This window comes from Narcine bancroftii, chromosome 3 (assembly GCF_036971445.1).
Source record: "Narcine bancroftii isolate sNarBan1 chromosome 3, sNarBan1.hap1, whole genome shotgun sequence".
NCBI lineage: Eukaryota > Metazoa > Chordata > Chondrichthyes > Torpediniformes > Narcinidae > Narcine > Narcine bancroftii.
Window position 1 is genome coordinate 171279853 of NC_091471.1, and position 26751 is coordinate 171306603.

Genomic DNA, 26751 nt, shown 5'->3' on the forward strand with positions numbered 1-26751 from the left:
CCAGAAAAGATTTCAATTTTCATATGTAACAAAGGTCACTCTTTTAATTCCCTCCTTATTCCCTCTATTCCATTTCCCTCCCTTATTAATTCTTGTCTATACTCTATATATTTTCCTTTAAATACGGATACATTCATGTCTTTTTTTTTCTTTGGCTTGGCTTCGCGGACGAAGATTTATGGAGGGGGTAAATGTCCACGTCAGCTGCAGGCTCGTTTGTGGCTGACAAGTCAGATGCGGGACAGGCAGACACGGTTGCAGCGGTTGCAGGGGAAAATTGGTTGGTTGGGGTTGGGTGTTGGGTTTTTCCTCCTTTGCCTTTTGTCAGTGAGGTGGGCTCTGCGGTCTTCTTCAAAGGAGGTTGCTACCCGCCAAACTGTGAGGCGCCAAGATGCACGGTTTGAGGCGATATCAGCCCACTGGCGGTGGTCAATGTGGCAGGCACCAAGAGATTTCTTTAGGCAGTCCTTGTACCTCTTCTTTGGTGCGCCTCTGTCACGGTGGCCAGTGGAGAGCTCGCCATATAACACGATCTTGGGAAGGCGATGGTCCTCCATTCTGGAGACGTGACCCACCCAGCGCAGCTGGATCTTCAGCAGCGTGGACTCGATGCTGTCGACCTCTGCCATCTCAAGTACTTCGACGTTAGGGATGAAAGCGCTCCAATGAATGTTGAGGATGGAGCGGAGACAACGCTGGTGGAAGCGTTCTAGGAGCCGTAGGTGATGCCGGTAGAGGACCCATGATTCAGAGACTACACAAAAGAGTCTGGAAAAACAACCAACTGAAAAACCTCACAAAGATAAGGTACATTCATGTATGCACACTATATATATATATATATATATATATACACACATATACCCCTTTACACACATACATATAGATCGTGGTCATTTTTACTCTTATTACATGTCTTTATCTCTCTGCTTGTTTTGTAGTTGTTATGCAAATTTCCTTGCTTCCTCTGGATCCGAGAATAGCTTGTTTTGTTGCCCTGGAATAATTATTTTAAGTACCGCTGGGTACCTTAACATAAATTTATATCCTTTTTTCCATAAGATCGTTTTCGCTGTATTGAACTCCTTCCTCTTCTTCAGGAGTTCAAAACTTATGTCTGGATAGAGAAAAATTTTTTGACCTTTATATTCCAGTGGCTTTTTGTCCTCTCTTACTTTCTTCATTGCTTTCTCCAATATATTTTCTCTTGTTGTATATCTTAAGAATTTTACTAAAATGGATCTTGGTTTTTGCTGTGGTTGTGGTTTCGGGGCTAAAGTTCTATGTGCCCTCTCTATTTCCATTTCTTCCTGTAATTCTGGTCTTCCCAGGACCCTGGGGATCCAATCTTTTATAAATTCTCTCATATTCTTGCCTTCTTCATCTTCCTTAAGGCCCACTATCTTTATATTATTTCTTCTATTATAGTTTTCTATCATATCTATCTTCTGAGCTAACAGCTCCTGTGCTTCTTTAGCTTTTTTATTAGATTCTTCTAATTTCTCTTTTAAGTCTTTTACTTCCATATCTACAAATGTTTCTCGTTTTTCCTTATTTTCCACTCTTTTTGCCAATTCTGATATGGCTACTTCCATTTTATTCATTCTTTCTTCTGCATTCTTAATTCTTCTTTTTATCTCATCAAATTCTTGTAATTGCCATTCTTTCCCTGATTCCATATATTCTTTAAAAAAAGCTACATCCATTGTCTTGCTTTTCTCTTCTTCTTCCACTTCTTTCTGTTCTTCTTCTTCTTCTTCCTCCGGGTTGACCATCTGTTGTTTCCTTGTTTTCTTTTTACCCTCTTCTTTCTTGTTGTCGTTATTGTCTGTGTTCTGCACCTGCTGCTGTGCTGCAGGTGTCTCTCTCAGCTGTGGAGATCGACTCCGCAGCTGTTCCCCCCTCCCATCAGTGTGTTTTTTTTCATGCGCATCGCGCATGCGCGACTCCTCGCAAACTCCAAGACCTGGGATTTAACACCCCACTGTGTAATTGGATCATGGATTTCCTCACCTCCAGATCACAATCAGTGAGGATTAGTAAGAACATCTCCTCCACATTCTCCATCAGTACCGAAGCACCACAGGGCTATGTTCTTAGCCCAGTGCTCTACTCATTTTACACCTACGGTACAACAATAACACCATCTATAAATTTGCCAACGATACCATGGTAGTGGGTTGTATAAAGAAAGGGGATGAGTCTGAATATGGGAGGGAGATTGAAAACTTGGCTGAATGGCACACCAACAACAACCTTGCACTCAAGGTCATCAAAACTAAGGAGCTGATTGTTGACTTCAAGAAAGGAAAGCCAGAGGTGTACAATCCAGTGATCATTGGGGGGGATCAGAGGTGGAGAGGTGAGCAAATATAATTTCTTGAGAGTCACAATCTAACAGGATCTCTAGTGGACCCAGCACACTCATGGCATCATGAAGAAATCACGTCAGAGCCTCTACTTCCTCAGGTGTTTGCGGAGGTTTGGTATGACACCAGAAAGCCCAGCAAATTCCTACAAATGTATGGTAGAAAGTGTGCTGACCGAGTGCATCACGTTCTGGTATGGGGATACCAATACCCCTGAGTGTAAAGCCCTGAAAAAGGTAGTGGACATAGCCAAGGACATCACAAGCAAAACCCTCCCCACTATTTAATACATCTACAGGGAACGCTGTCATTGGAGATCAGCAGCAATCATCAAGAATCCACACCACCCAGCACATGCTCTGTTCTCACCGCTGCCATCAGGAAAGAGGTGTAGGTGCCACAAGACTCACACCACCAGGGTCAGGAACAGCTGCTACCCCTCCACCATCAGACTCCTCAGCAACAAACTCAATCTCATTTAAGGACTCTTACTTGTGTGCTTTATCGATTTTTTAAATTTTCTCTGTGTTGCACAGTCAGTTTGTTTTCATTTATCTGTTTACAGTCTTTATTTGTTTAAATTTACACGTTTACACTAACAATAGGTGGTAATTCTGCCTCACCCACAGAAAAGGAATCTCAGGGTTGTCTGTGATACCATGTATATACTCCGATAATAAATCTGAAATCTGATGTTCTACATAAAACCAATGACAAAAGTGGAAGAGAGAAAATGCAAGGAAGCTTAACAATTATCTGCAAGTTAACTTCCACTGTCAAACCAATAAAGAGACTAAACATTAACTGCAAGCTATAATACCTACACACTGGAAGGCTCACTAAAATTTCAAGCAGTAAACAATTATGGTTTCAAAAATTTAATTCCTTCTTCTTGTGGTCCCACTGATAGGGTTGGGAGGATCCTAGACTCATACACAGTTGTAGACACGTGTGCTGGAGAAACTCGACAGGTCGTGCAGCATCTACATGAAGTAAAGGGTAACCAACATTTCAGGCCTGGGCCCTTTGTCACGATATGAGGATTAAACAGGCAAGCAAGTGTCTGAATAAAAAGGTGGGGGAAGGTGGAGAGGAGGGAGGAGGGGGCAGTGGGAGGAGCACAGGCTAATAGGTAGGAGGTGGATCAAAAGATGAGGGAGGGGGACGATTTTGCTTAAACCTTGACAAAGGGCTCAGGTTCGGAGTGTTGATTTCCCTTTACTTCTTAAAGATCTTGCGTGAACTACTGAGTTTCTCCAGCACATTTGTGCATTGAGCATCTGCAGACTTTCTTAACTCGCACACAGCTGTGCAAAGACAGAATGAGGTGAAAGCACACACCTGGTGTTCTGACCCTCAACCAAAGCCTCCATATGGGCGTCCTGCACAGGTAACTCTCTCATTCTTTTCCAGGGCCAACACACAATGTGACTAAGATTTTACCAATTCAAAGCATATACAAAAAATTTGTGGAAAAGGAAATAGAGTTCATTTTTCAAATCTCTGAACAAAAATGTTAACTGTTTCTCTGTCCACAGATGCTGTTTGATCTGCTGAATGTTTTCTGCATCACTATACTTTTATTTTAAGATTTCCATCATCGGCAGTTTTTGTTTTGATTTTCATGTCTAAGGTATAAAACTGTTGTCTTCTCAGATGCTGCTTGGGATGAAGAGAAGTTTTAGCAGTTCTTAATTTTATTTTACCAGCACCATCAGTAATTTTTTTAGATAATTCACAATTGAAAGACATATCTTTCCTTTCAAAGTCATCCAGCGATAAAGCCATTCACCCTCCTCAAAGGGTACACGAATTAATGAACACTAATCTTTGCAATGTTCACTTTCTCTCACAAATTTTGTTCCCTCACGTCTCATGTAGTGAGGATTTTTAAATTCACATTTTCAACCTCTCTACTACTTTATCCTGCTCCTTGCTCTCAATCTCAAACTTATTGGAACTATTTTCTCCTGCTTCCTCTGTCCCTTTCTTTCCAAATTTTTATCATCTGAGAGCTTGTCGGCATTAGTTGGGGTATCTTCCACATTTTAGTTAGCATGGAGGCTTTTCAGCTGCTGATCAGTGGGGTCCATATTTGACATTCATTCACAAAGTCTTTGGTCTCAGATTCACAATTGAGATTGGGCAGGAAGATATTTTGGCTGGCCCTGCTCTGCAGCACTGATTCAGAGCTTTCTGGTTTGGGGTTAAAAGGCTAAACTATGACCCATCTGGCTTCACAGGTGGATGGAAAAGATGCCATTTTAAATAAGAAAAATCAAAGGAAATATCAGAGTGTAGCGGTAGTTACACTGCTCCCACAATAACACACGCAACCAGATGGGTTGAGCTCAATGACCAGACTAGTTTATTGCAGGCTGCTGGGCTGCACTTATACTCCCAGCCCAGCCCTGGCTGAGAACCGCGCTGGAGGGCGCAGGTTTCTGAGCCCCGAGCTGGAAGGAAGGGAAACCCCTCCCCTCTCGACGGCGCCATTTTGGCTGGCTGACCCGCCGCGTGGCTTACAAGTGGGGCTGGTTCGCCTGCCTTGTGGTGAGCTGCCACACAGCTCCCCCCAGAACCAGCACTAATGTCCTTTTTTGCCGGGTGGGCAATGACCACGGGCTCGGTGGGATCGAGGTGCGCTGGCTTCAGCCTGTCCATGGTAAACAGCTCATGCCTCCCACCCAAGTCCAGCATGAATGTTGAGCTAGAACGCTGTATAACCCTATACAGCCCCTCGTACGGTCGCTGCAGAGGTGCCGCAGTCGGACCCCACCAAATGAAAACAAACTCCGCGGAAAGCAGCTCGCCAGGAACGTGAGTCGGACGGGTGCCATGCCTGGGTGGCGGTGGGGGTTCGAAAGAGTCCAAGCATGCCCTGAGGTGAGGAAGTAGTTCGTGCAGTGACTGCTAGGGATTATGAGGTGTGTTGATAAACTCACCAGGTAGTGCCAGCGGTGCACCGTAGACCAGCTCTGCTAATGAAGCCTGCAGATCTTCCTTGGGAGTGGACCAGATGCTCAGGAGCACCCAAGGAAGTTTGTCTGTCCATTGGGACTGGTGAGGCAGGCCATGAGCGCTGACTTAAGGTGGCAGTGCAGACATTCGACCAGTCCATTGGCCTGCGGGTGGTAGGCCATGGTGCGGTGTAGCTGTATCCCCAACCTGTTGGCAAGCTGTGCCTAGAGCACAGATGTGAACTGGGCACCTTGATCGCTAGTGAGGTGAGCCAAGACACCGAACTGGGCGACCCAACCTTGCAACAGGGCTCGGGAGCAGGAGTCGGTGGAGGCGTCTGGCATCGGGATCACCTTGGCCCAGCAAGTGGTGCGGTCCACCACCGTAAACAGGTAACGGTTGCCCCGGAAAATGGAAAAGGGCCCGACAATGTCCACGTGAATGTGGCTGAACTGTTCCTGGACATGTTCGAACTCCTGTACGGGTGCCCTGGTGTGCCTGTTCACCTTGGACATCTGGCAATGGATGCATGATCTGGCCCAGTCCGTGATCTGCTTCCACAGCCCATGCCATATGAACCGTTCTGCCACCCTCTGGACTGTGGACCTGATGGACGGATGTGAAAGGTCGTGGATATGACGGAAGATCTGCCTGCACCACTGGTGCAGAATCACTGTGCGAGATATAGCACAAGATGATGCCTTCGCTGCTCGGAGTCGGAAGGTCTCAGAACCGCAGGCTGGTGATGGCAGTCTTGAAGGCCCTCGTCTCCTCATCAGCTTCCTGGTCTCAGGACCGCAGGCTGGTGATGGCAATCTTGAAGGCCCTCGTCTCCTCATCAGCTTCCTGGTCCCGGGCGAGCTGGTCTAAGTCGAGGCTGGGTGTTAGCGCACAGATGGCCGGTCATGAGCCTGCATCGGCAACCACATTGTTCTTCCCCACCTTGTGCTGAATGTCAGTGGTGAACTCCGACATGAAGGAGAGGTGACACTGCTGGCGGGCCGACCACGGATCCTTTGCTATCGCGAGCACCTGGGTGAGGGGTTTGTGGTTGGTGAAATTGGTAAAAGTCCTCCCCTCCAAAAAATAGTGGAAATGCCGCACCGCCAGGTACATGCCCAGTAACTCAAGGTCGAAGGTACTATACTTGCATTCCGGCGGGCGTACCAGGCAGCTGAAGAATGCCAGCGGCTTCCAATGTCCATTCACCTACGACCGACAGCTGTGGCAGAGGAATCGACAGAGAGTGCCATATGCAGGTCGGTGTGCGGGTGGGTGAGCATGGCGACAATCAGTAGGATGTCCTTGGTGGCCTCGAATGCGGTGCAGGCTTCTGGGTTCCAAGCAAGCATCTTGTGCTTGGCTGCGATGAGGGCAAACAGCAGCTGCATGATATGCGCAGCTCCCGGAATGAAGCGGTTGTAAAAGTTAACCATACCCGCAAACTCCTGCAGACCCTTGAGGCTGTTTGGGCATGGGAACTCCCTGATGGCGGCATCCATCGCAGCGACGCACATGGCTCCTTCAGCCATGATGTTATGGCCCAGGAACTGCATGGACTCTTTCCTGAACTGGCAATTGGCCAGGAAAAGGCACAGAAAAGGTTACCAGGATGTTGCCTGGTTTAGAGGGTACGAGTTATGGGGAGAGATTGGACAAACTTGGGTTATTTTATCTGAGAGGCGATCTGAGAGGTGTATAAGATCACGAGAAGCATTGATAGGGTAGACCTTCCAAATCACTTCTTCCCCAGGGCGAATGTGTCACAAACTGGAGGATTTGCATTTAAGATAGGTGGGGGGGAGAAGTTTAAGAGAGATGTGATGGGCAAATATTTTACATAATGAGTGCTAGGTATCTGGAAAGGCCTGCCAAGAGTGGAGGTGGAATCAGAGGCTAATTGATGGAAGTTTGACGATGAAGGGGATGGAAGGATATCCACTGATGCAAACAGCAGGTTTTTAGTTTGATTTGGACATTGTGTTCAGCACAGACACGTGGGCCAAAGGGCCTGTTCCTGTGCTGTACCAAACATTTTAATTTTACCCATCTCTTCCACTTCAACTGCTGCTTGTTCCATGGGCACACCCATCCTCCACATGAAAAATGTTGCCCTCAGGTTCTTTCTAAACCCTCCCCTTCTCATCTTAATTCTATGCTTTCGAGCTTTAGATTCCTGTATGCTGGGAAAAGAAAGACCATGGTTTTTTATTTCATCCATGCCTCTCATGATTTTATAAATCTCTATAAGGTTCCCAAGAATTAATAGAGTATTTTCCATATGGTAAAAAGTTGGAAGCAGAGGTCCACATTAAAAGACCATTAACATTTTACAGGAAGATTCTGAAAATAATCAAACAGTTCATGGAATAAAAAAAGAAAAGGTTGGAAGTACTTAGCAAGGCAGAGAGCTTCTGTGGAGAAAGAGTTAACATTCCTGTTGAATGTTGCAGGGAAGCAAGAAGGCAGAGAGCTTCTGTGGAGAAAGAGTTAACATTCCTGTTGAATGTTGCAGGGAAGCAAGAAGGCAGAGAGCTTCTGTGGAGAAAGAGTTAACATTCCTGTTGAATGTTGCAGGGAAGCAAGAAAGAAGGTCTGAGATGTGATGGAGACCAAGGGGAACTGCATGAGACATGACGATGGTGGTGCCTGGTGAGAGAGGCTGGGGAAGGCTTGTTAATCACAGCTGATCTGTCTGAAGGAGGTGTAAACAGGTTATGATTGAGGAGAAAAGGAAGAGAAAAAACAATGCTGGAACTGTAAGGTGATAGACATGGTAGTTGGTGGAAATTTGAAAGAAAGGGAAACATTGGAAATATCTAAATGTCAGGCAACATCTGTGGAGATAGGAAGAAAATGAGTTAATTCTGCAGATCACTTCATTTAAATCTCCCTCACCATTCACAGACATGTCTGTCCTCAGCCTCATCCAGTGCCAGGGTGAGGGAAAACAAACCAAATGAACAATGTATCACATTCTGTTTGGCGACAGATCACTGACCTTGCATCAAAAATAGTTCAAAGATGAGCAGCAAAGGCTGGAATACAAATATTTCAATTAGGCTAATGGAATGCTGCCCTTCTTGTCAAGAAGATGAATACAAGGGGATGGAGGTAATCCCATAGCTATACAAAGAATCACTACCACACCTTGAGTTCTAACAGAACTTCCATCATAACAGCTTTGTGAATCTATAGCACCTTTCACACTTGTATCCCACTAAATCGGTCATTCAGTGTCCCAGGATAGAAATGGGGGTTTGGCTTTTCACACTTGACCACTCCTAACTGGGACACAGAACGCGTTCACACTTGCAAGGAACTATCCCTGGGGTTAGGACTGCTCTACCTTCTACCAATGATGTCATGATGCAATGAGTGATGGTGACCTGCCCTAAATCCTGAGCAATGTATTATGATCTTATATTTGAACAAAATTAATCATACTTAATTATATCATAATTAAGTTTTATGTACAGCACAGTATGAGCCCTTCAGCACCAGTTATGGCTGTGCCGACCTGTATAAACATTTATAGGGGACCGTGGGAAAGTGCTAGCAATAAATAGCAATAGTGGACAATTTTTAAAAAGCGTGGGAAAGTTGGAATGCTATAGCACACAATTTATACAGCATGGGAAAGTTGGTAGCACTATTGTGTACAATTTATAAAGAATGTGGGAAAAAGCGATGGCGGATCTGCCTTCCCAGAATTTCATGAGGCAGAGAAAAGGTTGTATATTTAGCGGCATGCAAGGAGCATTCATGGAGGTGTTTCTCTGCTACACAGCATTCTGGGAAGTCAGGTCCGCCATTGCTTTTTCCCACAGTATTTATAAATTGTACGCTTCCCACGCTGTTTAAAAATTGTCTGCTATTGCTATTTATTGCTATTTATTTCCTCTCTCTCTCCCCCACTGCGACTTTCCCACGGCAAAGTTTATACCTTCATTTTAATCTTTTCTTCCTTCACGTTCTTGCACTCATGCAAAAACTTGGGTCATTTCAATCCCACAATGCAATTGTTCATTCTATACTTGCCTGATTGCAACGCCAACATCTGCAGAGGCTGGGGATTGTATTAGGGGTCGAGGCTGTCAATCCCCGGCATGAAATGACATCATGTGATGCTGGCATTGAGAAGATTTTCCTTTCACACTCGACATTTTAAAGGCCAATTGGCCATTAATTCTTGGGACAACTTGCAAGTGTGAAAGGGGCTTATATCACAACAGGAGTACAGCACAGAATGTGATGGAACTCCACTGGGTATATTTCAAGAAGAGATTAACAAACAGAAAGTTATATCCCTATAATTTAATAGGTGAGTTGATCAACATATTCAAGTAAAGAGAGTTGACAGTAGGAAGGAACTATTTCTGTGGGTTGCCAAGCCTGGAACATGTGCATTGTCTGAAAATCAGTCAGGTTTATCCAGTGAATTGAGAAAATGTTTCAACAAGCAATGGGGAGTTGAAACTCTCTTCTGCAAATAGCAATTGATGCCAAGTCACATATAATTTTAGAGCCGAGACTGATTGGATTTGTGTTAGCCAAAAATCTAAAGGGATAGAAGACATGCGCGAGAAATTAGGTCATTAATTAAACTGGAAGGGTGGATTAAGCATCAGGAGTTAAATGTGTGCTCTTTGCAGGTGCCCAGTAAATTAAACAGCAAGTAGCACAGTACATAAAACTGTAAGTGCCCCTCCATGGCAATAGCCCTAGGCACTTCAGTTCAGATTTATGATTTCTTGGGGAAAGCTTTGTTAATAGCAATCAGTGCAGCTTCTGAGCTGGAAGAAACAGCTTACACACTGAAAATATAGATCTGACCTTCCTGCTTAATTGTGCTGTCTTTAATCAGCTAAAAATACGAGAAATCAGTGAAAACAGATGAAAAACATCACAGGAATTTGAGTAAATTTTACAGCAATGCAAACTGAGTTTTCTGTGTGCTAGTTTTAAAAAAAGCATTGCAGTGGAAATGGACATCTGGCCGTGCTCGCAGACTGACCTCCCCACCTTTGGGTGTTTTCTCCAATCATTCTGCATTCCAAGCCCTTGAGCCGGTTCTAAAAATTAAGCTGGATTATTCAGCTAGTGGCATTTCGATTTAAAAACTTCTCAAGTTGTTCCGTTATTTTTAATGTTATTTTATATCAAGTCTAAATCGGGTTGCTCATCAGTCTTGCATTGAATCAGAGCAGAAATGCTTATTTGTCGAGTAAACACAATTTGAACTCTATAAATCTAACACTCTTCCAAAACACTCATAAATCTCTGAAATATTGTTTGGAACAAAAACATTATTTAAAATCCCACCTTCATACATTGTTCGATTGCTCTTCCTCAGAGCATATTTAATGGGGTAAAAGAGTTTACACATTCTTATCAATCAGACTCTCAGGCATCTTGTTCACCTGTCCCCAGTTTTCCAGTAGATCCATGAAATAAAATGGGAATCCATCTCAGCAGATAATTTGCCAGTGCAACTAGCTTCTGCATTTTTCTTTAAATTACCTAACTTATTTCTTTTCCAGAAAGCTATTGCATGTGAAATATTATGGGAAGCCAAACAGAAGTCAAGTGTTTCGGTCCCAAAAAGACTGGTGGTCTCAAAGCATCCAAAATAAAAATATCGTCATTAATCCATGGTCATGGAGAGGTATGACACAAGAGTAGACCCTTCAACCCACCAAGCCCACAAAGCACCAAGTACAATTTTTTCCACTGATTCTACACTGTCACTTTTATTCTCCCCACATTCCCATTAGACATCCCTCTGATACTACCCCTCACTTACAAAAATAGTAGCAATCTGCATGGGCAACTTAACCAACATCTTTAGGACATAGGAGAAAATCAGACCTCATGGAGGAAATCCATTCAGTTGCAGGAAAAACATACAAACTCCATCGACTCCCAAAGAGGTTAGGATTAAACCCAGGTCTGTGGGGGTGTGGGACACATTCTACTAGATGTATCACCCTTTTATGTAAGTAAAGCCTTGGTCCTGAATCTAAATCTGAACAGTTTACAATGGGTCAGGTACATAAAACAGTACAGTATGGGAACAGATCCTTCAGCCTACCATGCCTGTGCTGAGAACGATGCCTGCACATGGACTGCATTTTTCTATTCCCTGATGCTCGTCCCTATTGAATTACCTTTTAAGTGTTCCTATTGTATCTAGTTCCACCACTCCACTGGCAACTCCAACCAGGCATACTCTACTCTCTGTGCAAAACAATTTAGCTCAACCATCTCCTTTGAACTTACCCCATCTCACCATCTCTCAAGTATTTACCATTTCATGCTGGGAAAAAGATCATGTATACAACTCATTTTTTTTTCCATATATTAGGACATCCCATAGAAAAAATAATCTAAGTTTGTACAACATCTCCATTCAGTGCTCTCTAATCCAGTCCACATCCTGGTAAAGTTCTGTTGCATAATCTCCAAATCCTCTACATCAGAGGTGGCCAAACTATAGCCCACGGGCCAACTGCGGCCCATTACCCATTTTTGTGGCTCATGAGAACATACTCTCTAACAACAAATTGCACTGTATGTACTTTGAACTCTTAGTTTTAACTCTAGATATCACTGCCATTTTGCACAAATACTAGAATCTCCATATCCCAGCAGCCGCTCCCCCATTCTGCTGGCGAAGAGGGGAGCAGAGCTGTGGGCTCCCTGGCCTCATCCTGTCACAGGAGGCAGCTTTGCATCGTGTCACTTCTCACATCATGTGCTCGACTCTGCAATGGTTCAGTTATCTGCAGAGACCAGTGGCAGCAGCACTCCTGAAGAATACACATCAGAAACAGGAGCAGGAGTTGTCCATCCAGCCCATTGAGCCGGCTCGCACATTCAGTGAGATCACAGCTGATCTGGCCATGAACCCAGCTCGGCATTTCCCCATAACCCTTAATTCCCCAATGATGCAAAAATCTTTTACTATATCTTAAATATATAGCCTCTACTGCTTCCTTGGGCAGAGATTTCCACAGAAAATCAGTCAAGATTTTGAAAAAAATTTTAATGTATTAGTGCAATTTTTGACTATTGAAACTAATAAAATTAGTTTAAAACATTAATAAATATTATTATGTATATTCAAGTTTTTTTTACAAAAATGCATGTATGAATAAAAACATTTTTTCACACCTTGCGGCTCTCACACATTTGAAGCTTTTTGTATTTGGCACTTACATTAAGCAAATTTGGCCATTCTGTACTAGACCGACCTTTGCAATGTTACTCATCGATGAAAACGCTTTCCTCTATTTAGAAAAATGTTTACCTCAGTTGATTCAACACGGAGGAACCAAAAATGTGGAAAATAGCAAGGGGGTGCTGAAAATTTCAGACATGGTGGGAAAATTAATACTTTTTCAAAAGTCAAGGGGAAGTGTGTTTGCTTGATGTGGAAGGAATCTGTTAACTTTAATCGTCTATCTCTAATAGCCTATCTACAGATTTACACATTGCATTATAATCATCGAGATGGACACTTGGGCCATGAACTGTATTCGCTGAGAGTTATGGAGGAATGCTGGAGACTTTCTTGATCTTTTCTCCTGTTCTTATTTTGTACCCAGCTTTTTATTTTGCACTGCTTTTTGAATGACAGTTTTAAAGGGTTTTATTGTATTCACGTAAATTAAATTGAAGAAGAACAGTATATACAGAAATGCCTGCTGTAATATGTGAGCACATCAGTAAACTACTGTAATGTCAATAATTAAACTATTCAGTAGTGTCATCTAGTTATATTGATAGAAAATTGACTTTTGATCGAACAGGGGTTTTCTGGTCTAAAAACATCATTCTTCTTTTGCAGTGTAACTGGCTGAAAACTGCTAAGCTTAATATTGTTTAGCCATCGCTCCTTATATTTTTCTATACATGGCCAACAACCATAAAGGTTTGGCCACCCCTGCTCGACATCCTTCCTCTTTTGAGTGACCAGAACTACACACTGTACTCCAAAGGTGGATGAACAGAAGTTTTATACAGCTGCAACATGATTTCCCTAATGTTATACTCATTGCCTCAACCAATAAAGGCCTCACCACCCTTTTGAGTTGAGTTGTCTTTTAGGGAGAAATGAACTTGTACTCAAGATCCTTTAGTAAATCAAAGATTCTAAGAGTCCTGCCATTTACTGCATACTTTCCTCTATTCAACCTCCAAAACTCCATCTGTCATTTTTCCTGCTGTGATAATCTTCTTCACTATTCACATCTCTGTAACAATTTTTGTGCCATCTCATGTTTGATAAGATATTTAGATGGGGTCATCATGACTCAGCTCATTACTTTATCCAGGACATGATGATTTGATTAGTCTCACGACACATGTCTGTCATCTGGTATTATTCAATACCTGATGATACAATCATTGAGTGGTAAGTTTTTGCCTATCTATCCCAATCCCATTTGCCCACATTAAGTCATGAATCCTTCTATACATCACCTATACAAGTGCTTCTCTAAATGCCTGTTAAATGTAGTGATTATGTCTGATTCCACAACCTCCACCAGCAGCAAGCTCCAAATCTCTGTAAAAACACTTTCCTGCAGCTGCCCTTTGAAACTCAATAGCATATTTCAGATCACTACATTTGAGGCAAGGGGCATAGATATACAAAAAAAACCCCTCCCTGCCTTAAATGCTGCATTCATATTATCTGTGGTTGAAAAGGGTCAGATCAGGTCTAGGTCTTATACCAAAATGGATGACTAGATATAACTACACTCAAAAACCAAACTGCTGGGAAAACTCAGCAGGTCCAACAGCATCTGTGGGGCAGAAAGGAATTATTAACGATTCAGGAAAGACTTTGCATCGGGGAAACTTTAGAGAGTGCCTTTGAGTTGAAGTAGATGAGTAAAAAAAAGATTTAGAGAGGGTGCCCCAGAATTTAGGTGCGCTGAGTTCTTCCAGCAGTTATTTTTTGCTCCAGATATGCAGTCTCTGGTGTCTCTACAAGAATATTCAAGTTAACCCCATTTGGTTAAAATGTGCAAAATATTATTTAACAAAATCACCTCTCTCAATCTACAAGCATTTCATTTTAATGAAGTACAAATGGAAGTGAAATCAAAGCAAAGAATATATCAGACTTATATTTTTAAATGATTGATAACAAGACTTTCTATATCCAGCATTTGCAGAACATCTTACAAATTTAGTCTAAACCATCTTTTCCTCTGGTTCCCAATTGCTGTTGGAACAAATAAGATAAATTTTGCTGGCCAAGGCTGGTCAGAATCACCAGCTCAGTGATTCAAAGTTGAGCGCTTCTGTTGACAAATACTCACTGATAGAAAGTGCTCCGGTCTCACCAGGCATTGGGAATATAGCTTGTTTGATCTTTCACCAGGTCATACCTGACATTCAAGGCCCATCAATTTCAATGGGGTTTCCAGGAAGCAGCAGGAAATGTTAGTTACATTTTAACATCATTTCGTTCTAATGTATTTAATTATTTCTGTCCAGTATGTATTTTAATTAAACATTTGCTTTTATTTTCTTTGAGTTAGTTATTTCAATTGTAATAGATTTTTTTTTGTATTGAATGTTGGAGACATTTATAAGTTACTAAAAGGAATGAAGCTTTGATAGGAAGTTTTGCCCCTGGCTGTGCCCTATTCGGGGTAGCCAGCTTGGTCATATCTTTGCAGCCTATTAACATTATAGATCACACATGTCAAACTCTGGCCCGCGGGCCATTTTGGCCTGCAAGATCATTTAAAAAATGTATTAGAGGTGGCCCGCCCTGCAGCGAGAGCCGATGCTGTTTTTTGGTAACCATCCTCCCCTTTCATTGCACATCCTTCCCCATTGTAACACGAGAAATTGTAACACGAGAAGTCTGTCGATGTCATCAGCCAGCAAGCCAGTTGGAAGGCTCCCCGCACAACCAGTCACTTCTCCCACCTGTCAAGCGGTGCGGCGGATGGGCGAGCGCCTGTGATTTCCTGTCAGCGCGACGGGCATGGCAGGCTGCGCCCAGTCCCCGGGCTGAGCGAGCCCCGCGCGACAGGCACCGGACGGCCCTTCCACAGCGCGAGCGCACTTTTCCCGGTCGCCACGGCCTTCAGTGCTTGCACCTGCACGGACCCCAGGGACGGCTGGTTCGGCCCTGCACGTGAAGAGAGAGATGGTGGCTGTCCGCAAAGGCTGATCGGCAGAGGGTGTAGGTGAGGAGTAATGGGCAGGGGAAGTTATGGTGGTGCGAGGGGCAGTTAGAGGGAGGGATGAGTAGAAGGAGGGGTGGATAGGGAAGAGGTAAAAGGGGAGGGGCAGGGCGAGTAGGGGAGGGGTGATTAGAGGGTGAGAGATGGGTAGAGGGAGGAACAGGTTGAGGGGAGAGGCAGTAGAGGGGCGTGTATAGGATGGGGTGGGTAGAGGCAGAGCGAGTGGAGTGAGGGGTGAGTAGAGGTTGGGTAAAGGACTGGTCAGGTAGAGGGATGGTGGGTCGAGGGTGAATAGAGGCCTAGAGCCAGAGGAGTGAGCAGGAAATGCTGAGTCCTGATGCAGGCCAAAATGGACACAGCCTGTAAATGCTGACTACATCTCCACAGGGACCAAATATGTTTCCCTCAGGTCAAGCAAAGGGTGAACTTGAGCTACCTACTCCTGACCTGTAACATTATCCTCCTAAAGTTATATCCTAAAGTTTAACATTACATATATTGAAAGAAGAGAAAACATGCAGATGTTGTTGAAAATTTTCAATAAATATTTAGTTCGGCCCTCGACTTAGTCCAAGTTTTTAATTTTGGCCCTCCGTGAATTTGAGTTTGACACTCCTGTTATAGATATTAGTTATGTGAAAACTCTGAGTACATTGTATTCCTATGCACAATAAGTGATGTGGTCCTTCATGAAGAATAACTTTGTAAACTAAAGATGCAAATCACAAAGAGTCAAAGGCGTTGCAGAGGAAATTATTCATGAATTGAAGGATACCCATATTCTTTCCAAGAAATAGATTCAATGCAACAAAATGAAATAGTGAGGAACAGCCAGTTGTATCTAGATAGCTTCTTGAGGATGGAGAGCCATCCAAACTTGCTTCACTGAAAGATTATAAAATTTTAAGATGAGCCAAACGTGGTCAAGGAGGAAGGCTTCAGAGTGTGTTTTAAAGTTGAAGAGGAAGAGAATCAGAGTTTTGGAGAGAGGATTGTAGAATTTAAGCTTCGGTAACTGAAAGGAAGATTAACAATTGTGAAAATCAAATATGTATATGAGTTCAGAATTGGATCCAAAATTTTTTTTTTTAAATCTGAAGGAAATTATTACAGGAGATAGAGAAGATCAGAGTAGTGGGGGGGGGGGGGGGGGGGGGGAATTAGATTCACAGATTCAAAGAGTTATACAGCATAGGAACAAACTCTTCAGCCCAACACGACCATGCTGGCCAAGATGCCTGCCTTAAATAATCCCATTAGCCTGTGTTTGGCTCAAATCCCTCCAACTCTTTCCTATTCATGTATCTGACTTAATGTTTATTATACCTTGTATTGCATCTCTAATCAAATGTGGGGTAGTGAGGCCATCAAGGTTTGAACATAACATGTTCTATAACTTATGGAGGTAAATGTTGAATATCTATACAGATGCATTTTCAGCAAAGCTGGCCCTTACAGAAATGATATCCAAAACAGAGTTAAAGACAAGGATTATCTGAAGGGCATAGAGCTGAAATATAGACTGCCTATTGCTTTCCATCCATGCTGAATGTCCTGTTGAGATTCTCCAGCACTTTTGTGTATTGCTCTGACTGACCATAACCAGTTGACATCACAAGTGTTCCTTCACAACAGGGAATTACCACCAGCCTGATATATTGAAAAGGCATTGTGTGTAATGTATGTTAAGACTTCATCTCGGATATGCAATATGCAGGACTCATAACTTCTCACCAACAGAATGCTAAGAGGTATGAAACTATATCTAAACAAGTTCAGATGCAAAACACCACAAGGATCAAAGAAGCAGAATTTGTTTCAAGGTTGAATGATCTCTCACACTCTAATCCTGTAAGCACATTCTAAATCACTTCTTATTCCTGTCAAGACTTAAAATATCAGATTAAGCTATTCAAGCCTCAGAACCTTGATCAAAAGTCTGACACTGAGAGTTATCCATTCATTAAGCAGACTCAGATTATAAACTTCACTCAGGCCATGATGACTTTCCTCTTCCAGCTCTAGAACGGAGCACTTTTGTTGCAAATGAAACATGATGATGACTTTACAAATTACTGCATAAACTGAAATTTACCTTTAATATCTGTCAGAAAACAGCAACAGTATGGGGAAGCCTTTAATGAACCACAAACCTATCAATTCCTGCACAAAAGTACATAAAATGGGCATAAATAGCTCCAGGACAGTTGAAAACGAGGAGAATGGTTCCCCTGCCTTTGGAGTCTGGAACCAGGGATCACAGTATCAAAGAACAGGGTAATATATTTAGAAACTCAAAAAGCTGTGGAGGGTGTTAATGAATAAAGGAGGTAGATACATTTCTAGACTCAAACAGCATCAAGAGGAATGGATGGAGGTAGGGATATAGGATGAAAATAGAGGATCAAGGACTTTCTTAATGTTCTGATTCTACATTTATTTTTTTTAATATTTTTTTTATTTTTCACACTGTGAACCATATCAACCAAAGGGCATACAAACATTTCCCTCTTAAATATACACAGTGGCATTTTCTCCCTTTCCCCCCCCCCCCCCGACCTTCCCTCCCCCCTCCAAAACCAATAAACATTCAAAATATACAATACAATAAAACCATTAAACAATGTCATCACACAATGAAAATAAACAAGAAAATTGTGTCATCTGCTTTTGCACATTGGATCGTCATTTTATCATTTTAGGGGGTGGAGGTCCGAGGCAAGCCCTCTCTGTTATGTTCCATGTACGGTTCCCAAACTTGTTCAAATAATGTGACTTTATTTTTTTTAATTATATGTTATTTTTTCCAATGGAATACATTTATTCATTTCTATGTAACATTGCTGTACTCTCAGGCTCTCTTCCGATTTCTATGTTGACATTATACATTTTTTTGCTACAGCTAAGGCTATCTTAATAAATCTATTTTGCGCTTCACCTAGTTTGAGGCCTAATTCTTTACTTCTTATATTACTTAGAAGAAAGATTTCTGGATTTTTTGGTATGTTGCTTTTTGTGATTTTATTTAATACCTGATTTAGATCTTCCCAAAACTTTTTCACTTTCTCACATCCCCAAATTGCATGTACTGTTGTTCCCATTTCCTTCTTACAGCGAAAACATCTATCTGATAATGTTGGATCACATTTATTTAACTTTTGGGCGTGATATATAACCTGTGTAACCAATTATACTGTATCATGCATATCCTTGTGTTTATTATATTCTTCATAGTTCCAGAACATAACTTTTCCCATGTTTCATTTTTTATCTTTATGTTTAAACCCTTTTCCCACTTTTGTTTGGGTTTATAGCTTATTTCATCATTTTCCTTATCTTGCTGCTTGATGTACATGTTCGTTATAAATCTTTTAATTATTATTCTGTCTGTAATCACATATTCAAAGCTTCTTCCTTCTCGTAAGCTCAGTCTGTTTCCCAATTTATCCTTTAAGTAAGCTTTCAGTTGATGATATGCAAACATTGTACCATAAGTTATTCTATATTTGTACTTCAATTATTCAAATGTTAATAAATTATTTCCTAAAAAACAATTTTCTATTCTTTTAATTCCTTTTCTCTCCCATTCTCTAAAGGAAAGGTTATCTATTGTAAAAGGGATTCGCTGATTTTGCGTCAATAATAATTTTGGTATTTAGTCATTTGTTTTTTTTTCCTTTATATGTGAATCTTCTTCCATATATTGAGTAAATGATGCAGTACTGGTGAGATTTTATATCGTATCAGCTTTTCATCCCACTTATAAAGTATATGTTCCGGTACCTCTCCCCTATTTTATCTATCTCTATCTTAGTTCAATTTGGTTTTTCCCTTGTCTGATAAAAATCTGATAAATACCTTAATTGTGCTGCTCTATAATAATTTTTAAAGTTTGGTAACTGCAAACCACCTTGGTTTTACCTCTCTCTTAATTTATTTAACGCTATCCTCGGTTTCACCCCTTTCCACAAAAATGTCATTATTCTCTTTAGTTCATTAAAGAATTTTTCTGTTAAGGGAATTGGTAACGATTGAAATAAATATTGTATCCTTGGGAAGACATTCATTTTAATGCAATTTACCCTCCCTATCAACATTAGCAGTAATTCTTTCCAATATTCTAAGTCTTCCTGCAATTTCTTTATTAATGGCTGATAATTTAATTTGTACAAGTGTCTTAAATTATTATCTCACCTAATACCTAGGTATTGGATTGCTTGTGTTTGTCATTTAAATGGTGATTCTTTTTTAAATTCTGTATAATCCACATTACTCATTGGCATCATTTCACTTTTATTTGCATTGATCTTGTACCCCGATATTTCTCCATACTCCTTCAAGTTCTTTTATTGATATTTCTGGCTCTGTTAAGTATACTATGATGTCATCTGCAAATAAACTGATTTTATAATCCTTCTCCTTTATTTTTATCCCTTTTATTTTATTTTTCTGTTCTTATCAGTTCTGCCAACGGTTCTATTGCTAAAGCGAACAGTGAGGGAGATTCTTAATTTAAATTGACCTACTTAATTTAAATTGGTTCGATACATATCCATTTACTGTTACCTTCACCAATGGTCCATTATATAATGCTTTAATCCAATTAATATATTTTTCTGGTAGGCTGAACCTCTGTAATACTTTGAATAAATAATTCCATTCTACCCTGTCAAAGGCTTTTTCTGCGTCTAAAGCAACAGCCTCTGTTGGCATCTTATTTCCTTGAACTGCATGAATTAAATTAATAAATTTATAGACATTATCCGCTGTTCGTCTTTTCTTAATAAATCCAGTTTGATCTTGTTTTACTCTTTTTGGTGCACAATTGGCTAATCTGTTTGCTAATAATTTTGCTATTATCTTATAATCTGAATTAAGTAGAGATATTGATCTGTGTGATGCTGGTGTTAGTGGATCCTTCCCCATCTTTGGTATTACTGTAATTATTGCCATCTTACATGAATCTGGCAAGTTTTTTGTCTCTTCTATCTGGTACATTACTTCCAGGAGAGGAGGAATTAATAACTCTTTAAATGTTTTATAGAATTCTATTGGGAATCCATCATCTCCAGGCATTTTATTGTTCGGCAGCTTATTTAATATATCCTGTACTTCCTCTATTTCAAATGGTTTTATCAGTTTGTTTTGTTCCTCTTCTTGCAATTTCAGCAGTTCAATTTTAGCTAAAAACTCTTCTATTTTGTCTTCTTTCCCCTCATTCTCAGTTTGGTATAATTGTTCATAAAATTCCTTAAAGTTCTCATTAATCTCCATTGGATTATATGTAATTTGTTTGTCCTTTTTCCTTGATGCCAATACAGTTCTTTTAGCTTGTTCTGTTTTAAGTTGCCAGGCTAATATTTTGTGTGTTTTTTCTCCTAGTTCATAATACTTTTGCTTTATTTTCATTATGTTCTTCTCCACCTTATACATTTGTAATGTTTCGTATTTTATTGTTTTGCCCGCCAATTCTCTTCTTTTTGTTATATCGTCCCTTGTTGCTAGTTCCTTTTCTGTACTTACTATTTCCCTTTCCAGCTATTCTATTTCCTGATTGTAGTCCTTTTTCGTCTTAGTTACATAACTTATTATCTGCCCTCTAATGAAAGCTTTCATTGCATCCCATAATATAAATTTGTCTTTCACTGATTCCGTATTTATTTCAAAGTACGCTTTAATTTGGCATTCAATAAACTCTCTAAATTCCTGCCTTTTAAGCATGGAGTTTATCCTCCATCTCTAGGTTCTTGGTGGGATGTCCTCCAGTTCTATTGCTAATAACAGGGGTGAGTGATCAGATAGCAATCTAGCTTTATATTCAGTTTTCCTAACTCTCCCTTGAATATGGGCTGACAACAAAAACATATCAATCCTTGAGTATGTTTTATGCCTACTCGAATAATATGAGTATTCCTTCTCTCTTGGGTGGTGCCTCCTCCATATATCCATAAGTATCACTTCCTGCATTGATATAACCATAAATTTGGCCACTTTATTCTTTTTGCTAGTCTTTTGTCAAGTTTTATCCAACATTGGATCCAAATTACGGTTAAAATCCCCTCCTATCAATATATTCCCTTGCGTATCAACAATTTTCAAAAAAATATCTTGCATAAACTTTTGATCCTCTTCATTAGATGCATAAATATAGAGCAAATTCCAAAATTCTGAATATATCTGACACTTTATTATTACATACCTCCCTGCTGGATCTATTATTTCCTCCTCTATTTTATTAATTAATATAGCTACACCTCTAGCTTTTGAATTATATGATGCTGCCGCTACTTGCCCTACCCAGTCTCTCTTTAATTTATTATGTTCCACTTCAGTTAGATGCGTTTCCTGCAAAATGCTATGTCTATTTTTTTCTTTTTTCAGTAAATTTAATAGCCTCTTCTGTTTAATTTGGTTATGTATTCCATTAATATTTATAGTCATATAATTCAACATGGCCATCTCATATCCTGTTTACACCTCATTTCCGCTTCCTCACCACCACCATCCACCTTTTCCCCATTTTCATCTCTCAGTTTTCCCTTTTTAAACTCAATGTATGACAATACTTTTAAAACATAAAATACTTCAACAACTCCCACATCCAATATTCCCTTAGCCCCAAATGTCCCCCCTCCCCCTCTCTGAGTTGCCCCTTATCCCTTACCAGGCAACCACAACTCCTCTCTCCATTTTGATTGCGAACCCACTTGCAAGCGTCAACCGATTTCGCAGTGACGGTTATTCTCTCCCACCCAACCCCGCCAAAAAACTTTTTTTTTACACATATAACAAAGTTCACCCTCTTTTTTCCCTTACTTCTTTTCTTCCCTTCTCTTTCCCTTCTTTAGTTCTTACATATACATTATTTTTACATCTTTATATATATTTTATCGCCGTTCTTCATTCTTGTTACAACTCTTCATCTCTCCTTCTGTCCTGCATGCATTCTGCAAATTCTCGTGCTTCCTCCGGATCCGAGAACAGTCTGTTTTGCTCTCCAGGGATAAATATTTTAAGCACAGATGGATGTCTTAACATAAATTTATAACCTTTTTTCCATAGGATCGATTTTGCTGTATTAAACTCCTTCCTCTTCTTTAAGAGTTCAAAACTTATGTCTGGGTAAGAAAATATTTTTTGACCCTTGTATTCCAATGGTTTATTGTCTTCTCTAATTTTATTCCTTGCCCGCTCCAGTATATTTTCTCTTGTCATATATCTCAAAAATTTTACTGTTATTGTTATGGAAGATTTCAACTTCCCAAATACTGACTGCAAGAGGGATGATGGGGCAGAATTTGTCTGGTGTATCCAAGAGAGATTTTTGATGCTGTGGGTGGCACAGTTAAAAGTAGTGGGGCAGTGCGGTTAGCATAATGTTGTTACAGCACTAGAGGTTGGGACCAGGGTTTGAATCCCACACTGTCTGTAAGGAGTTTGTATGTTCTCCCCATGTCTGCATGGGTTTCCTCTCACCATTCAAAACATACCAGAGGGTTGTTAGTCAATGGGGTGTACGTATGCCTAAATAAATGTATGTGTTCAAGCCAACTAGAGGGGAGGCCATACTGGATCTAGTACTGGGTAATGAACCAGGTCAGGTGACAGGCCTTTCATTGGGAGAGGTTTTTGGTAAAAGTGATGACAACACTCTGAGCAAGATTAGGAGTAGACAAAATGTCAAAGTGTTTAATTGGGAAAGGCTAATTATGATAAAATTAAGTAGGCACTGGGGAGAGTAAATTGGGAACAGATGTTTTCGGGGAAGAGCATAGAGATAATGTAGAGGATGTTTAGGGACCACTTGTGAGGTTCTGGATAAGTTTGTCCCACTGAGTCAGAGAAACGATGGTAGGATAAGGGAACTGTGGTTGACAGAAGAGGCTAGTAAAGAGGAAAAAGGAAGGATACAGAAGGTTTAGGAAACAAGACAAGAAAGGTTCATGCGAATTATTTAGCTTAAGAAAGTCTTAGGAGAGGTAGAAGTGGGTATGAGAAGGCCTTAGCTTATGTGAAGAACAGAAGGATGCTGATAGTGAAGGTAGGGCTGCTTAAGGATAAAGGAGACAACATGTGCCTGGAGGCAGAAGTAGTAGGGGAGGTCTCAATGAATACAAGTGATCACCAGAGAGAGGGGGAAGTAGGTCATTGTGAGTATAAGCTTATATACTGGAGCATATTGAGGTTAAGAAAGAGAAAGTGCTGGATCTTCTTAAGAACATTAGGATTGATAGCTTTCCGTGACCAGACGTGATATAACCTTGGTTACTACAGGAAGCAAGAGATTACTGGGGCTTTAGCAATGATCTTTGCATCCTCCCTGGCCACAGTGGGGACTGGAGGATTGCAGAACGGCAAGTGTGGTCGCCTTGTTTTAAAAAGGAATTAGAGAAAATTCTGGGAGTTATAGACCAGCGAGTCTTAGGTCAATGGTGACCAAACTATTGAAGAGGATTCTTAGGGACAGGATTTATCAGCATTTAGTATAGCCTTCTCAGGTAGTCAGCATGACTGTGATGAGGTCATGCCTCATGAGACTGAGATTTTTTTTTAGGAAGTAACAAATGAAATTGATGAAGGTAGGGTGGTACATAGGGATTTTAGAAAGGCATTTTACAAGGTTTCCCCATAATAGACTCATTCAGAAAGTCAATGAGCCGTGGAATCCATGGAACCTTGGCTGTGTGGATTCAGAATTGGCTTGTCTGCAGAAAACAGAGGGTAGTAATGGATGGAACATATTCTGCCTGGAGGTCAATGACTAGTGGAGTTCTACAAGGTTCTGTTCCACCTGTTCTTTGTAATTTTTATAAATAACATGTACGAAGAAGTTGAAGGATGGGACAGCAAGTTGAAGGTGTTGTGATTAGCATAGAAGATTGTCGTAGATTACAACAGAATATAGACAGTATGCAGAGAAGTGGCAGATGGCATTTAATCTGGATAATTATGAAGTGAAGTGACAAATGTGAAGACAGAGGACAGGGTTAATGGCAGGACTCTTAACAGTGGAAGAGGAACCTTGGGGTCCAAATCCTTAAATCTCGCTAGGTTGTCACACAGGTTGTTAAGAAGGCTAGACTTCATTAGTTGGGGAATGGTGTTCAAGAGTCACGAGGTAATGTTGCAGTTTTATAACACTCTGAGTAGTCCATACTTGGCATATTGCACTCAGTTCTTATCACCTCATTATAGGAAGGATGTGGAAGCTATGGAGAGGGTCAGAGGAGATTTTCCAGGATTTTGCCTAGTTTGGAGAAGGTTCGCAGAGCTAGGGCTTTTCTCTTTGGAGCAAACAATGATGAAAGGTCACTTAATAGAGGAATACAAGATTATGGGAGGCATAGATAAGGTGGACAGCAGGCACCTATTTCCTGGGGTGATAGTAGCAAACACCAGAGAATATCTGTACAAAGTGAGGGGATACTTTAGGGGAGATGTCAGGGGTGTGTTTTTTTTAAATTTTATATACACAAAGAGTGGTGGGTGCCTGGAATGCATTACCATGGGTGATAGTGGAGTCTGGTATAATAGGACCATTTGAAAGTCTTTCAAGCACATGGATACAAGAAAAATACAGGATTATGCGTGTGACGTAGGGAAGGTTTTGTTTGTTGAGTAGGTTTATATAGGTTGGCACAACATCGTGGTCTGAAGGGCCTGTACAGTGCTGTAATTTTCCATGCTCAATGTTTATATAGTCAGGTTAAATGTTGCAAATAAAGTATAAATGGGAAATATGAGGGTTTGGTTGAAATAATGGAATGACCAAATATTAGTTCACTGGTTATGATACAAGTATTACAGTTCAAAATGTGAATTGAATAGTTTATTGTCATGTTTTCTGAAATACTTTGTTTTGTGTGCTAACCAGGCAAGTCAGCCTATCCTTGAGTGTAACAATTGCAGAGGATATTGTTACAGGAAAGAACAAGTTCAGTTACTACATTGCAAGTGGAGCATCATTTTTATCCAGGTGTCCTCATTTAAAACACAGAAAGTTGGCAAGTAATTAGCAAGACAAAGGGTACGTTATCCTTTATTGTGTAGGAAATGGAATCCAACAGTAAGAACAGCATGCTGCAACTGTACAGGGCCTGAATGGGAACACAGATAGAACAATGTACAATTCCGGCCCCCCTTATTTAAGGATAAACTTGCCTTACATGCAGTGCAGTTGAGGTTCACTGAAATACATTAAAAACAAAATGCTGGGAATACTCAGCAGCTCAGGCAGCATCTGTGGAGAGAGAGGGCGAACTTATATTTCAAGTTGATGATCTCTCATCAGATTAGCTGCCGTCTGACCTGTTGGGTGCGTCCAACACTGTTTTTAATCTCAGCTTTCCATTGTCTACATTTTTTTTCACTAGATTGATTGCAAGAAGGAGGTTTTCTTTTGCATTCAGGAAAGCTGATCTCATGAAGGCACAATATTTTAGAGGGCTTAACAGAGGAGATAATGAGACGATATATAACTTGATGAGACCACCCTCCTAAGACCTACCCCTCACACGCTGCAGAAGCTTGGAATTCTGTCTCTGTGGAGATGAAGCTACTGATAGCCTTTTCAACCATAAAGGCCTATAGAGTTATGGGGGAAAAGCAGGAACATGGATCTTGAGGCCCAAGTCAGTTCTAACTGTTGGGTGGAGAAGAATATGGGTGCACACAACAAATTCCTGTTCCACTTTCTTATGTTCTAACTCTAACTCTTGATCACTAGCCTTGGTGACCATTAGTTCCAGGTATGTAGGCCCTACACTCCTGAATTCCCCCCATTATATCTATTCATCCCTCTGCACTTCTTTAAAGCTAACAACTTGCACCTCCTGTCCTATCCAGTGACATCCCCTACAAAGGTTTATTATGGTAAAGATACAGCATAAATACAAGCTGTTATTGACAGTGGCAGCTGTGGTCATTTATGAATAATAAAAATTAATGAGATGGGAGAAGGTTTGTGAGGAAGCTGGTGGGATAAGTGGATCTTAACGTGGTCGGTAAAGTTCTGGGATGCGCCATCTCCAAAAACTTTTGTCGGTTTGTGATCAATTTCACTGGTTTACATCTTTGTCCTATTTTCATGAGTCAATCACATTTACAATTAAAAGGATAAATATGGGTTAAAAATTTGGCTACTTCAAATTATAGTGTCAGCATATCCAAATAAAAGTCAATTTTCATCTTATTAATCCCAATGATAA

At 40.8% G+C, this 26751-nt stretch overlaps 1 protein-coding gene and 1 long non-coding RNA gene across 13 annotated transcripts in view; one reads left to right on the top strand and one right to left on the bottom strand.

The window, feature by feature from the left end:
* The window catches only part of LOC138757842 (uncharacterized), a 32398-nt gene extending 18994 nt beyond the window's left edge, over positions 1 to 13404 (top strand). Inside the window, exon 3 of the long non-coding RNA XR_011353923.1 lies at positions 13183 to 13404. This is a non-coding gene — a long non-coding RNA (uncharacterized lncRNA). The remainder of the gene's footprint in view (positions 1 to 13182) is intronic.
* psd3l (pleckstrin and Sec7 domain containing 3, like) overlaps positions 1 to 26751 on the bottom strand; it is a 538648-nt gene that overhangs the window by 257632 nt on the left and 254265 nt on the right. Inside the window, exon 2 of one of the 12 annotated variants that reach the window (XM_069925824.1) lies at positions 15285 to 15489. The exons of the other annotated variants lie outside the window; for them this stretch is intronic. The gene's annotated coding sequence lies outside the window, so the exon portion shown is untranslated. The remainder of the gene's footprint in view (positions 1 to 15284; positions 15490 to 26751) is intronic. 12 annotated transcript variants of the gene reach the window in all.